Genomic DNA, 15,995 nt, shown 5'->3' with positions numbered 1-15,995 from the left:
CTGTTATATCACATGGATCTCTATGAACAGTCCTAATTACTGTGTTCATTTGTTTTATCAGACTTCTGACTTTTTGGGTTTTATTGACCTTCTGCAGTCTATTTTTCTTATTAATCTTAATATATCTATCCATGTCTATTACATCAAGTAACTCTTCTCTTAGCTCATTTTCTTCCAAACTGAGGGCAAATCCCTTGTTTTCCGTTTCCTGTGGGCATTCTATAGAAATTTCTATAGCATCTTCCTGTGGCACCTTTTCTTCAATTTCATCCTGTGCCATCTGTTGCTCTGTCATATGGGAACTCACTCTTCAACTCCTCAACATCAGATTTTCCAAAGTTTCCTATTCCTTTCCTTGCTGTCTAGCTTCAAGTGAATGTTTATACTGGTTTCCAGTGGAAGGCTCCAGTATAACTTGATATGGCACCTGACTAATTGCTTCCTGTTCCACTGGTTTTCCCTTAATTTGGATATCCATTGCTCTATCCTCTTGTGGTGCTTTCTGCATTTGATTCTTTACAATGAATCGTTCACTTTGCAGGTACTCTATAACCTCTCTGTCTATTTCTTTACGTTCTGCATTACTAATCTCCTTTTCTACTTTTCCTGTTTGTCTTCTTATTTTTTCTATTGTAAAGTTTTCCATCTCCAGATTTCTTTGCCTGTATTTCTCTTCAAATATCTTTGGTGCTGCTCTTTTTGTATTGGTTGGTCTTGCTTTCTCCTTTGCATAAATATTACACCATATTAAATCTCTTTTTCTTTCCAATGTCCATATTTCTTCTTTAGATGTTTCCTGATCTTCCTGTTTTTCCTTAATTTGGAGACTCAATCCATCATGCTGTGATGTAACCTGCATTAGAACTTCTACATCAAATCCTTCACTTCGCAGGCACTCCATAATGTCAACATCTATTTTTTTTAACTTCTACTTTACTAATCTTCTTTTCTGCGTTCCATCTTTGAGATATTATTTTTTGTTGTAAAATGTTCCATATCCGAATGCCTTTGCCTGTATTTCTCTTCGAATATCTTTGGGGCTGCCTTCTTTATGTTGATTAATTTGGCTTTCTCCTTTGCATAAATATTGCACCATATCAAATCTCTCTTTCTTTCCCAGGTCCATATTTCTTTTTTATATTTTTTAAATATCTCTAGATTTTATTGTTTAGATTTTCGCACTTCCTCAGATGCTTCTTTTTCCGAACAGATCAAAGTTTCTTGATCTATATACTGTTTTCCACAATTCTGTTGTATTAATGAATGCAATTTTTCATTTAAAGCTTCTGACAGTTTTTTCTTGTGGAAGTATTTTTCTTTCCTCTAATTTCTCTCTTAATCACTTTGTATATCTTGCGTCTGGAAATTCTGGGCTTTTTGCATAATAGTAACAATACATCATTTCTTTCTTATCCTCAATAGTCTACTCTATTGTCTTTATGGCTCTTCTTTGGCCTATTAGTTTTTGTGATTTTTTTGTGGACTGCTACTTCCTTCTACAATATGGGGGGGGTGGCATCCTCCCCCTGGGCCTGGCCTGGCCCCATTGAAGGAATGTTTCCATATTTTGAGCATTCTACACTGTCATTTTTCCAGTCCTGGCACCAGTGCACCTACCAGGATTGGGCACTTTTTTATTCTGGGTCTTGTGCACCCAGCTATCTCTTTTAATGATTTGCCCCATGGCCTTACAGATATGGCTAGTCAGGCTTGTAGGTCCATAGTTCCCATGGTCAGTGGATGCACCACTTCTGTGCAAGGGGATAAGAGTGGCCATTTTCCAGTCAGCTGGGACACAGCCGGTGGTTACACTATGACTGCAAAGAGTTCCAAATAGTGTTAGTAATCCATGTTAGATCCCATGTAGGATGTAGCCTAGGATGTTAGCAGGTGCAATAGATGCTGTGTTTGTCACCTTAGAGAGGTAATTTACTAGCTGCTCTTTAGCGATACAAGGTATGGGACAGGTTGTAGGGATGTCATGGTATACATGTTCATAGGTTCATAGATTAGTACTAGTCTAACTACACAGTTGGGCTATTATAAGCCTAGCCAATTACCCCATGTCAGAATCAAACCGTGCACCTTGTGTTTATAAGGTAAACACTTAAACTATTATGCCATCCTCCAGGAAGTGCAGCTGTCAAAGAACCTGTCAGACAATAAGTTAGCTATGTCTACAGGCTCATTATATGAGGCATCATTGACTGTGAGTTTGACAACAGTGTGGTCCTTTCCTTTTACATTACAAATGTAACTACACAATGCCTTGTGGTTGTCCTTTGTGGATGAGGCTAATTTTGTCCCATACTTTATTTTGCAGGACATTGCAGCAACACTTATTGGCTTGTTTAAGCTGAGGAGGGAGTACTTCCATTTTAGGGGGCTCCCTCCTTCCTAATGTTAGACACCAATGTGTATCTCTTATTGCAAATCCTGCTAATGGCAGTTGTCTACCAGGCAGGTTTGCTGTGCCATGAGGAGCTTGTTTTCCTCCTGTCAGATACAGGTGAGTCAATGCAGTTGTACAGGTGCTTGTCTAAAGCACTGGTGTAGAGCTCGGCATAGTCACTTGTTCCATCTGAGGGAGATGGTGCAGTCAAGCTATTTACACCATCCCATAGGAGGTTATAATCTGCTTTGTTGAACTTTATTACTTTATCTGCTGCAGGGGGGTGTCAGGAGTGGTACTTATTTTGAATGAGACCAATCTGTGGTCAGATTCCACCAGAGACGACCTCACAGTGGAGGTTCTACAGTGGTCACCTATATTGGTAAGCACTCAATCCAGTATGTTGGATCCCCTTGTGTGGATGTCAACTCACTGGTCCAGGGCATTGTAATTAAAGAAGTCAACTAAACTCTGGACAAGTGAGTTTGAGCATGAGTAATCTACTCAGTTGTGGGTAGTTGAAGTCACCCAAAACCATCTTGTTTTGATGTATCTTGATAGACTCAAGTAGATCCATATAAGCAAAGTGGGTGTCTTGATTCATGACGTTGCTCCTGTAGCTGGCTATGGCTTGATTGGGTGCCCTACAAGAGGTCAATAGCACCTGAGGTTTCTCCAGAGAATCATACTGTCTAACCAATCTGGATGTGTATCTATCCTTAATGAATATGGATACACCACCCCCATTACTTTGCACACTTTAAGTCTGAGGTCTGAACATGTGGATGGACATATAGCCTGGTATGGCTGTGGTGGTCTCCACAGCCTTGACCCAGGTGTCTATGACTGCACAAATGTCTACATCTTTCAAGGTAGGGACAGCTTCCAGTGAGTGGAGTTTTGTAGTGATATTCCTAGCTTTTAGCAGCATAACCATGATGTTGTTTGTAGATGATGTTTTCTCATTGGAAACTATTCCCTTGAGACACCACCTAAAAGGCACACTATGGGAGTGGCAACAGCCTTGGCCAGTAGCCAAACTCCCAGGGGTGGCAGATGAAGCCCATCTCTGGAAAAGCATTTAGGTCTTTTGAGCAGGTCATCCCAGGTTGACAGATGGTGGATCCCCTTACAATGACTCCATACACTAAGGCAATTATTGAAGTCAATCATTTTCCATTTGTATTGAGCCATCATCCTAGGGCAAGGGCATACTTGCCTAAGACACAGCCTGTAAGCTCAGTCATGTCTCGGCATACAGTCCAGAGAGGTATGTCTCAAGTCGTACACACCAACAGGAACTTTGACATAGTCATTACAGTACCTGATGAAGGCAGACTTGAATGCATGTATGATATGGCGTATCCTGGCACATCACAGAAAGCTGACCATGACCTTTCCCTCATGTAGCCTGGTTAGAGGCACATCAATGTGTACCACCTAGGAGTAATATGTTTGATTTTGTGTTTTGTCTTACATGTTTGACTGGTGAGACAGTGGTGTGTGAGCTATTACGTGTACTGTGTTCTGCAGCGTTACGATTATGTGTTTGGGTTTCTGAGGTGTCTGGTGTTTACTTATTTATTTATTTAACATTTGTTACCAGGAAAGTCTGACTTGGAACAAAGCCAATTTTCAGTGGAGGCCCAGGGAGAAACACTCCTGACACAAGTCTTTTGTAATGTGGGAGGAAACCCACACAAGAACAGGGAGGACATGAAGACTCCGCAAAGAAGGCAGTCCAACCAAGAATCGAATTGGAGAACCTCTTGCTGTGAGACAACAATGCTACTACTGCACCACTGCACCTTATTTGTCTGGTAAGGACCTCCATGCATGTAGGTATGTGTGATGTGGGTTTCAGTAAAGTAGGCAGTGAGGTGTGCATGTTGGCAACCCACTCATTATCATATGTTTTGACTGATATGTAAGAGAGCATGAATGCAAAGTATTTAATATAGCCACATATCTCACATGTTGTGTTTGTGTGGAATAGGAGTAGAGGGTTGGAAATGTTTTTCACATCTCATCAGCAGTCAGTGATAATACCATTAGCAATAGATTCTTGCTTGTGTATATGTCACGACAGGCCATAATTAGGCAGTGGCCTGACAGATGCTTAAATTTAGCATGTTATCACCTTTATGTTGTCATCCTAAGGTAAAACAGTACCTGAAAGTGAGGCATAACATGATAGATTGAGTACGATGCTTTGCTAGACATGTGGCACTTGCATTAAACATAATACTGTTATTAGGCAGGGTCCCAATAGCATAACTACAAATGTGACAGTGTGCAACTCCAGCAAAGTTAGGGTCATGCTGCTACACCCTTGTGTTTGACATCCTTAAATACACTGTCTGTAGGCACTCTTTACAATGAAGATGTGAATGTCCATGCATGCACAGAAAACTTGTTCAACTTTGCAGTCATTACTTTGGCCTTGCAAGTCTACAGTGTCGGTCAAGCAATCAGACAGCAATTGGATGTTGTATGAAATTATATGGGAATGCAGAATCATGTTCTGGTAATATAAATGTACAGTATGACATACTTATGACATGTGGGAGGGAAAACACATTGGCCAAAGGTGGCCACTCCTCTGCTGTAGGCTTTACATTACACCCAATATATAACAGTCTACCCATCCATGTGAAGCAGAGTTCTGCCCTACCCCAAATCATGTGCAAGATACACAATAGGATGGGGAACATGACAAAGATAACTGCTTTAGGACAAATATCTCTAATGGTCACAGTGAAACCATAGGTGGTTCATCTCCCACAACCCAACTTGTACATGTCTCAGCTCCCAAAACCCTGCTTCCACTTATCAAGGGTGTCAGACCTTGTCAGAGTTTAGGGATGCATGGCTAGTATGTCATAATGTACATTTATATTGCCAGAACATGATTCTGTGTCCCATTATCATTTCATACAACATCCAATTGCTGTCTTCCTGAGCCTTCAAACAGTGTTTTCCTACATTAATAGTGTCATAGGACTAGCTAGCTTGTATTCATATCCAACAGCTGCTAACATTGCTAAGAGAATGTATATATGCTTTATTTTTTCTTAATAATTACTTAAGCTATATTGCTAGATCTACCTTGCTAAGGGCTAATTGTTTTTTTCTCTCCACCACTTTGTCTCCCTCTCCCTTAAGTACCCTGCTCTCTAACTTGCTGATCCTGCACTAGTCTCCAAGAACCTACATCTGATGACAAAGGACCCTTTCAAAAAACCTGCGGTCTCATCACACTGCATTATATTTTCTGTATCCTCTCTCAAGGAAACAAGAATGTATGTGGTTTCCTAAAACCTATCAGTAAAGCTTACAATTGTAATTATTGCATCTGGGGTTTTAAAGCATTCTAATAGCCAGGACAGCCAGCAGCCTTTACCCCCTATCTACCCTGTAACCAACACACCTTCAATCCTTTATTGTAAGCTCCTTTTAACTACCAATAACACCTTCCTCAGTTCTACACCAGCTAGCTCCCATATAGAATTACCTGCAATAATATATCTGTCAACTATGTGGTATCCTTATCCAATCTTTTTATCTCCTGCTTATCCCTCTGTCTTATACTATCATTACATTACATTTCTGAAGTCCTATACTTGCTCTTAATGTTATCATACTTTACCCTTTACTTTAACTGTTAACACCTAGCTATTCCTTTTAGCCTCTTTATCATTGTAGTACATATCTCTGCTCTAACCCACTCCTATCTTACCTAACTTACCTTCAGTAGCCAGCATTTGCTGAATGTTCTTCTTCTCTACCCACTCCGTTCACCCTGTGGGCTCACTCCGCTCCCCTAACCTACCCCCAATTCCCACATACCCCCAGTGCTCTTACTCTTATGCTACATGACCACACCTCTTCCCCTTGCCGCAAATTGCAAGGAACAACTCCATAGGTCTTCATACACCTGGTCCCTCCTTCTCTAACCTATTCCCTCCTTCTCTAACCAATCCCTATCTTTCCCACCACACCCTCCACCTCTCACTATTCAAACTTAGTACAATTCCTTCCCTACCACATTGTACCTTACAACTAAATCATCCCAATGTCTAAACTACCTACCCCAGCTCAGTTAAAGCTGCTACTCTTGCTCATAGTTCTACCACCTCTAACAGCAGCCTACCTGCTAACCTCCTATGAACACCCATTATGCCCACAACTTCAATACCCCTATAAGCAAACTGCCACACCATCACTACCTGTACTCATTAACCACATAAACATAACATCTACACACAGCTACCTACTGGCAAAATATCATAGATTAGTCCACATTAGGCATAACTATCTAAAAGCCAGAAGGTCTCTAAACCTACACAATAAATTCCCAAATCCTAGCTGTGGAATACAACTCCACTCATTAAAAGATGGGGATATTCACCCAAACCCAGGCCCAACAAATACTTCTACCACTCAACCCCACAACCCCAATCCCTCTACTAAACATACCCTTACCAAACCTCCAAACTCACTCTTTATTGCACACCTCAATATACGTAGTATAAATAACAAAGTTTCTCACCTCCATGCTCTCTTGGAAGCATACTCCTTTGACATTCTATGTTTAACTGAAACTTGGTTAAAACCTGCAACTAAAGGCAATGAAGTTATCCCTCCCAGATATAATATCTTGAGACAAGACCATGCAGCTAAGAAGGGGGGGGGGGTAGCTATTCTATTCAAAGCAGGGTTTCAAGTTACTACCTCTGACTATTAACCACCTCAAGACTCTAATGCTGAAATCCTTATCTCTAAACTTCAGCTTAACACTTTCAAATCCATATATATCATCTGTATTTATCTTCCTCCCGGTAATAACAACACCACCTTGGAAGATATCCTTTGCTGGCTATCTCAAAACTTCCCCCAAGAAACTATAATCCTAGGTGACTTTAATATCGATTGGAAGTGCTGCAGCACTGACCACCCTACCTCCCATATTAACTTATATGTTTTTTCTCAAACCATTACCTCCCCTACCAAGATAAACAAGTCCAATAAGAAAGTAAGTACCGTAGATTGGATTTTCATAAATAATCATTTCCAGACATATGAAGTAGGGACCCTCCCTGATGATGTAAGTGACCACTCACTCACCTACATTATCAGGCATAAGACCAATATACCCGTACCACATTCAGGACAATTCGGACCAAAAAAACTTTAACCCTGATCTCTTCCAAAGTGAACTTAGGGCATGTGACTGGTCTCCCACAAAATACCTCCTACTTGAGGAAGCCGTAAAATACGTTTATTCTAAATTCCTAGCCATACTAGACCACCATGCACCAACCCACTCTATCAGAATTAGGACTAAACCTGCTCAATGGCTTTCAAAAGAAACCAAGCAAAAAATCCATCTTAGAAATAAATACTGGATTAAATGGCGAACCACTAAAAATCCTGCATTTCAACAAAAATTCAGACAACTGAGAAATGACACAAAAAAGCTATACTCTCAGATAAAAGAAACTTCTACCTACAACTCCAGCAAACTCACCAAAATAAACCACAAAAAGTTTGGGCAAATATTAACCAAATACTCCACCCAGGTCAATCCATTACTCCAAGCCCACAAAACACAGATCATGAAAATCCCAAGGAAACTGCCAATGCCTTCAATGCCTTTTTCATAGAGGCTATTCAAACCCTCACAAATCAGCTATCACCTGATAGCTTAACTCTACTAACCTCTAATACCAGCCCACCCCCTGCATTTCTCTTCCAACCAGTCCTAACATCACACATTCTCACCCTTATCCAAAAACGTAAACCATCCACACCATCAGCTGAACAATTACCTGCAGAATATCTACAAAAAGCAGCCATAGCCATAACCTATCCCGTTTACATTTTGATTAACAGAACCATCAGTGAAGGACACATCCCAACAATCTGGAAAATCTCCCACATTATCCACCTACATCAAGGTGGCAACTCTACCAAATTTTCTAACTACCTTCCCATAGCCTTACTTTCTCCTTTGGCAAAAATAATGGAAAAATACATCCATAGTAAATTACTTGACCGTCTAATCCAAATTAACTTACTTTACAGGTGTCAACATGGATTCAGGCCATTCCACAGCACTACCACTGTCCTCTTATCCTTTACTGACTGTATTAACAAAAACTGTAACAACAATATGCTTTCCTCTGCACTCTTCATCAATCTGTCCAAAGCATTCAATATGGTTAACCACCTGATAGTTATAAATATCATCAAATCCCTAACACTAGATGCACTGGCTATACAATGGTTCTAATCCTACAGGCTGTGCTATGGCATAATAATTTATCTACCCACCTCCCCATTGCCCTTGGTGTCCCTCAAGGGTCCATATTAGGACCTCTCCTATTCTCAGTTTTCATTAATGACCTTCACTTAGTAATCCCTCAAGCTACATGTATACAATATGCAGACAATTCTACACTTATATGCTCAACCCCATCTACATCTGAACTGCAGTCCCTAACCCAAAAGGTGCTTAATACAGTAGAACAATGGTTTACACAGTGCTGCCCCCTCTTGAACCCCCAAAAAACAAAACTCTTGCTCTTTACTCCTATACGAAAATCCTCTTCAGTAGATTTCACAGTAATATCCAGTAATGGTACTCTCATATCTCCAGATCCAGCTACCAAAAAACTCAGAATAACTAGTGACAACAACCTTAACTTCGACACCCATATCAACAATACACTAAAAACTGTTAATAGAAAACTAGGCTCTCTCTACAGGATCAAACCCTTCCTTTCTCCAACAGCTAGAATAACTATTGCTCACACTCATCTAATCTCAACACTCCTCTATGCCTTGCCCATATATACTAATCTATCAAAGAGTAACCTGAACAAAATGGAAAACTCCTGCAATAACATTGCCAGATTTGCCACAGGCAATCCATTTAGAACCCACCATTGTTATAATCTAAAGCAGCTAGGATGGCTTGGGCTACAAAATCAGCTTAAATGTCACCAACTGACCATTGCCCACAAGACCCTTCACCAACCTTCCAATACTCCAATACGTTCTGCCTTCATTATCCCCTACAAAAATCTTAAAACCTTACATTCATCACATAAACTTCTAGTAAATATATATAAATCCAACGACATGGCTGGTGACTCTCTGTTCTCCAATACTGTCAGAAAATCCTAGAACCTACTTCCCAGTGAGCTTTCATCACTGTCCTCTATATCACTTTACGAAGAGAAACCGAAACTTTTCCTTAGAACACACTGATTATGCCCCTGTACTAACCCTGACTAACTTGTTCTTCTTACTAGGTTGTCCTTATCCACTACTTCTCAGTATCAAGTCCTATTTTCCTTGATAACAAAGACAACTTTATCTTCTAGATCAGGGGTGTCCAACCTTTTCAGTTGCAGAGGGCGCGTGAGGAGGTCAACAGAAATAGTCTGGGGGCGTAAATATAAAATTATATCATTGGCAAGAGGAGGACCAAAAAAAAAAAAAAAAAAAGGTCTCTCAAAAAAACCAAGAGCAAAAAGTCTCTCACAAAAAAAAAAAAAAAAGCCAGGTATATACAGACTACTATTATTCTAGCTATTCTAACTAAATGAGAATTAGATTAGAATGACATAAATGAAAAAAGAAAAAATTTTTTGTGTGTTTTGTTGTTGTTGTCTATCATTCACACTTGTTCTAGATAATGATACTGTTTATACTGACATCTTTTGTGGATACTTACTTTAATGCATATGTGATAATTTTGTTAGATAGTTATACAATGAGCTGCCATCATTGTTAAATTATGTATTGTACCTCTATTGTGTTATTAAATTTGTGTTCTCAGAGCTTATCTCCCCGGGCCTCTACTGAAAATGGACATATATCCAGTTAGACTAGCCCAGTCAACAAATGTAAAATAAAATAAAACGAATCAAATAAAGTTGTTCTTGTTAGCTTATTTTACACATATGAACCTATGGAGGCATGCACCTATACTGTTTTACTTTCCGGATGAAATTTTTTTCAGTCCTGTCACCGGGTCTATATCACATTATCGAAATTCCAAAATGTCGAACACCATAAGCTCGACCTTGGAATCTTGAAATGTGATATACTCGAATGCTCAGAACAACAAATTCTTTCCAAGGGGAAAATATTCGCTGTTCTGAGAATACACACACACAACACAAGCACACCAAAATACATAATCCACACATACACACTTCACAGAACCCTACACTAAACCATACATACACTGCTAGCTATCCACTTACCTTAACCCAACCCTAACCCTAAGGTCCCTAAATAATGCACACTCACCTTACCCGCTCCCTAACCCTAAGGTCCCTAACTAACGCACACTCACCTTACCTGCTCCCTAACCCTAAGTTCCCTAACTATCACACACTCACCTTACCCACTCCCTAACCCTAAGGTCCCTAACTATCACACACTCACCTTACCCGCTCCCTATGCCTAACATCCCTAACTATCACACACTCACCTTACCTCGGTCCGTTCGCACACTTACCTTAACCCGGTCCGTCACCTTCGCACCACAGTTGAGGAAATAGCAAAGCTGCAGAAATGGCTCACCGAATACTTTCCCTAGGAAAATATTCAGTGTTCTGCAGCTTAGCTATTTCAAACATTCACTGAATAGGGGTAGATATTATAACATTCGAAGTTTTAAGACTTCGATGTTATAATATAGACCCACTATCACCATACCTCTCAACCTCTAAGAACAATAAATCTGTACAAAGCTATAAATAATATTTCTCTTACAAACTTAGAAAGCTGCTACAATAACAATTTTGCATTAGCATACATTTTCTGAACGGCATGAAGTCTGAAACTCAAATGGATGTCTTTACTTTCTAATTTCAGTCTTTAATGATTTGCCACTAATTTGCCAGAAAACCACAATTTTATGAAAATTGGACAAAACTATGAGGCAAAAATCTGGACATTCTGTTAAAATCTCTACAGTTGAGAGGTATGGCTGTCATTCCATCTTGTGCTCTGACATTGATGGGCTTATTATAGATGTGTTCTCATAGGTGTCTCCTACACAATCCTGAAAGTGAAATGTAAACACTTCCAATAGGCACCTTTCATTGTGTGACTACACAGACATTACAAGAGCATCCAGTGTAATGTACACAAAATAATGTGGTTTACTCATTACTAATGTTAGTGTACAATATCTGTAATTGACCAGTACAAGTAGCATGCCACAGGCAACAATGGATGAAAGAAATACATATTCATTTAGATTGTCACCCTGTGCATCAGATACATAGCTTCATTTCCCTGCATCGATGAGATTGATGACAGAGATATGGCACAGGTATCATCAGTTGCACATGGTGTTGTTTGGGGGTGCAGAAGGCCCAAGCTGACCCAATAGGTTGGCAAGCTTGTGTATGAGTCAGAAATGGAAGCAGGCAATACAGACCATGTAAAAGTGGTGTGTGTGTGTGTGTGTCTATAGCTGACCTGAATGTGACAGTGGTGTGTGAGTGTCTGCGTGAACACAGCCAAGCTCAGTGTTAGCCTTACGTGCCTGTATATTGGAAAGCTTTGAGTGGTGCATGGTAGAACTGACAGTTCATCATCTCCATCTTTGAACATGAGAACTGGTTCTGCCAGGAGTTGCACTGGCACTTCCATGCCCCAGGTCAGATGCTGGACTACTACCTGTGGGTGACTGCTGTCTGCCGGGACTGTGTTCTCCACAGGAACACCCAGGATCATGAGCCCATGGCCTGCCACGTCTTGGTGTGGACTGGACACTCCCCTCTGGGAGTGCACTCTCAGCAGATGTAGTTGCTGACCTATGTCCATGAGTCCGGTGCCCAACTCCTACCAGACATTCCATCACAGACAATGTGCATTCCAAGATAGATAGTGTGCGATCTGTCTCAGAACAACATCTTTCCTTTGCGTCAATCAACCAATTCAGGGTATATTCAATGTGGTGGAGGCAGTCACAGATGTCAGACTGTGCTACATCCATAACCATGAGCATTCATCTGAAGTTCCTTTTGGAATGTGCCTGTGCCTCCATGATGGCCCAAAACATATGCTGAATGACACGTGATGAGACACCTGCAACAGGTGGTGGAGGGACAGCAGACCTCCTACGAGCACCCCTATCGATCTGGCTGTGTGGAACCTCACTAAATGTTTGGCTATGGCCAGTGTTGACATTCACTGCATCCACAGTAGCCACACTTCCCTGTTCAATGTCCTCACTCTCTGACTGTCCAATATCTGAGGCCTCAGGGGAATGAGTATGTGTAGACATACTGACTGTGTATGGTGATAATGAGGGTAGCGAGGGATATAAATCTCTGTGACAGATTCAGTTCCTGCAACCTCCAGCTGTGCCTCAATTTGGCCACCATCATCATCTGACTCTGAAGAGACACTGACATCAGGTTGTGAAGGGGACAAAGACCAGCCTCCCAGATTTATGAAAACTGTATTGTACTTGTTAACTTTGCTGATATTAGCTTTGTAATAATTGTATATTGAGCTTTTCTCTCTGGGCCTCCATTGTAAATGGGCTCATTTTGGCCCAGTGGACTTTCCCGGTTAATAATCTGCAAATAATAATAAAATAAAATAAAATAACTTGTGATATAAAGGGAAAATCATTACATTAATACCTGCCCTACTATGCTCTGCAGTACTATGTTGCAATATATGTTAAGCTGTATACACTGCTGTCACTATTACAATCTTGTATAACCCACAATCTGATACAGTAGGACATGAGGACATTATTTTCTACCCCAAATCTGTAAGTATTTGAAAAATAACACATTTTTGAACTAGACTCTCATGATCAAAATATAAATTTTGTACATTGTTGACATTCTGCAGAACTCTGCACAGTTTACTGGTATGGCCATCTGAAAAGTCCTGACAATACTGTGAAATCAATCACTGTGGTCACACCTACAAGGCATAGATATGACCCTAAAGTGTGTACAGTCAGAACATATTTGTACATTTGTCAATCAGGCAGACAGTACATCAAATTCAGCCAGCAGGCTTGGGATGACACTTTAGCTAATACCTTGAAATAAATCTACACCTCTGACAAAATTGATTTGTGCTTACCAGCAGCAGAAGCTTGGCCTCTTCCTATTCCTGATGGTCCTGAAAAACATTTGACAGAGAGGTAATGTAAACAGCGCCACATTTTACATTATTACATTGGTACTATGTCCAAATATTTCACATTTACATTAGCTGCTATGTTAACAGGTATGTGGGTCACAATCTCTGCATGAGCTTAAAACTGCAGCTAAACTCCTTCTCACACCCCATAAAACACCTGACACCCATGTAAAACTATGTGCACCCTGACACACTAAGTGCTCAGTATTCCAGTGCTGATCCAAATAAGCATACCTTGTGTGGAAATGGTGGCACCCACATCCATGACATATTGTGTGATGGATGTCTAGGTGCTGTCCTGTGTTGCAAGGGTAGCTAGGAATTCTTCAGTGGCTGACAGAACTTGACTTGGCAGTGTTGTCTTAACACCTCAATTATGAGGTCGTTTTCAGCCTCAGTGAAAGATAAGCGGTGTCTGGTGTGCATGATATCACCTGAAATACAGAAAATGAGAACACATGGCAGGATCACATATTAGTAAACTGTATTTTTGATATCCTTTGGAATAGAGTTCCACAGTTTAGCAATCTACACATTGTGTAAGTTGTCACTGTTATGATTTTTAGGTGTTTAAGTGCTCATTAAGCGTGGGTTCATTGAACAGGTTTAATAACTGTCTAGTTGCAGGGCATCTGTCTGGGCTACAAAGGATGTCTGGACAGTCTTAACATGAGTGTAGGCTAACTGATGAGGTATAAACAGATAGTTAATGAAGACAGTGATGCTTTTCAGTAATGTGGCAACTTGCAAACTGCAATTTTTTTAGTAAGATTATTCCAGTTTCATTATTTTACAAGACTGTAGGTTAGTCAAAATAAATAAGGTATCTAGGAGACTAGGAAGCACATAGGACTGAGCTATGGTTACTAGTATATGATTGTTTCTTTTTTGAACTGCATGTTGGATGTGTTGATTGAATCTTATTCAATAGGCGGTCCTTATTTCAACCATTTTGCATTTTGCACTAGGCCAGTTCTAGTATTACTGAATGATGAAATTTGATAACTATGACAGCTATCCTCACATTTATACTGCTAACTGCTAGCATTTGCCACCTTTTACCTTCTTTTTGCAAAACAAAAAAAAAAACTATGTTCCTTTTAAACTGTAGTAACTGCTATAGTCCATGACCACTAAGGCACTCTTCAGTTCTGAAGTCCTGAGAAACAACTTACTAAAAAATAATTTTACTTTTAAACTGTATCAAGCTGTTGTTACAGTTTTAGCCATCCCTAAGACTTAGCATCTGGGGCGGCTGCCTTCCTCTCCCCACTTTAGCAACAGTTACAGTATGTTTCCCTTTTAGCAGCCACATAACTAAGTCACCTCTTTATGCAGCCAGATCAAGCAAATATTGTAAAATCATCATGCCCTCTTTGCCCCACACTATCTATGCTAAATGATGATGAAAATATTAAATTTTCTTTTAGTTGCCATACAGTTAGACCACGGACCAGCAAGCATTACAGATTAAGGTGATTTTGCATAATTCTTTTCAGCAATTATTGTTGACTTCTGTTCCACGGTTCATCTGCTGCTGTACTTGTTGTGAGTGTGTGTGTGTGTGTGTGTGTGTGTGTGTGTGTGTGTGTGTGTGTGTGTGTGTGTGTGTGTGTATGTGTTACACAGGTAAGTGCATATATGTCTATCAGTGATAGTTATTCTGATTGGGAGAGCTTTTGTAAGAAATACAATGCTTTAACAAAGCTTTATGTATCTGGGGTATCCTAACTATAATGACACCAACTCTATCTTTATTGCTACACATGGATTTCATCCACTTTCATCCCTTTTTCATAGTAGTACTCACATATTCTATCTTTTGTCAGATTGCTTTAGTCATTTGATTTTTTCACTTCATGGCTTAGCTCACATAATGTAGATATCAGGATGCAACCCCTGCATGTGAGTATCTTACTCATTTCTGTTCATTTAGAAGGATTCTCTTAGTAAACATTTTTATTTATGTATTTATTTATTTATTTATTGACATTGTTAACTGGGTTTGTTCAACTGGGCTTGTGGCCCATTTTCAGCGGAGACCCGAAGAGAAAAGCTCCAGTAGTACATTTTAAACAAGTAAAATTTTAAACAATATTGATATAATCCAGTTATAGCAAAAAGATTCATATATGTTGGGTTACATGCATAAAGTTAAAGTTGCATTAAAAAGAAGCTAAGTAACAATTTTACATGTATGGAGTTCAATAAGTCAACAATAAACATTTTTTGTTTTTATAAAATTATGCAAATGCATAGTAGACTCATCGGAGAGAGAGGTATAATGAGATACTAAGTATGGTCCTTTTGAGGGTACATAAGGGGAAGGAAGACTAGGTAGGGTCATGGCAAGGGCAGGTTCTGGAATTGAGAAAATACACTTTTAGTTCATTTTTAAAGTGTG

Source organism: Protopterus annectens, chromosome 9.part0 (genome assembly GCF_019279795.1).
Source record: "Protopterus annectens isolate FY-2018-M chromosome 9.part0, PAN1.0, whole genome shotgun sequence".
In the NCBI taxonomy this organism is placed as follows: domain Eukaryota; kingdom Metazoa; phylum Chordata; order Ceratodontiformes; family Protopteridae; genus Protopterus; species Protopterus annectens.
Note: the sequence above shows the minus strand (reverse complement) of the source record.